This window comes from Pygoscelis adeliae, unplaced genomic scaffold, assembly GCF_000699105.1.
Source record: "Pygoscelis adeliae isolate BGI_AS28 unplaced genomic scaffold, ASM69910v1 Scaffold171, whole genome shotgun sequence".
Classification (NCBI taxonomy): Eukaryota; Metazoa; Chordata; class Aves; order Sphenisciformes; family Spheniscidae; genus Pygoscelis; species Pygoscelis adeliae.
In genome coordinates this window covers 9,337,347-9,337,711 of record NW_008824186.1, presented here as the reverse complement: position 1 = coordinate 9,337,711, position 365 = coordinate 9,337,347, and positions in this window count along the sequence as shown.

Below are 365 nucleotides of genomic sequence, written 5' to 3'. Positions count from 1 at the left end.
GCTTTGCCCAAAGCTTTTGCGAGGCATGTCACCCAGCGCCTGGTGGGGCGGCGAGCACCGAGGCCGCTTCATGGCGGTGCGGAACGGCGGCAGCAGTCGGGCTTCTGTCCTGATCGGGATGGAAAAGTCGGGTCCTCTTCGCAAGCCTGAGGGCGAGAGTTTAACCTGGAGGGACCCACAGAGCTGTTTGGGTGGGAAATGACCCTGTCAGATCAGCACTGCAGGAAACATGTGGGGCCCGCTGGAAAAAGTGCAGAGCCTGCACATTTATTTGCTTTTTCTACAGAATCCAACTTCAGAAGGTTGTGGCGTGTTGGTTTTTGGTGTTTTTTTTTTTTTTTTTGTAAGTTTGCATTTCTTGTTTA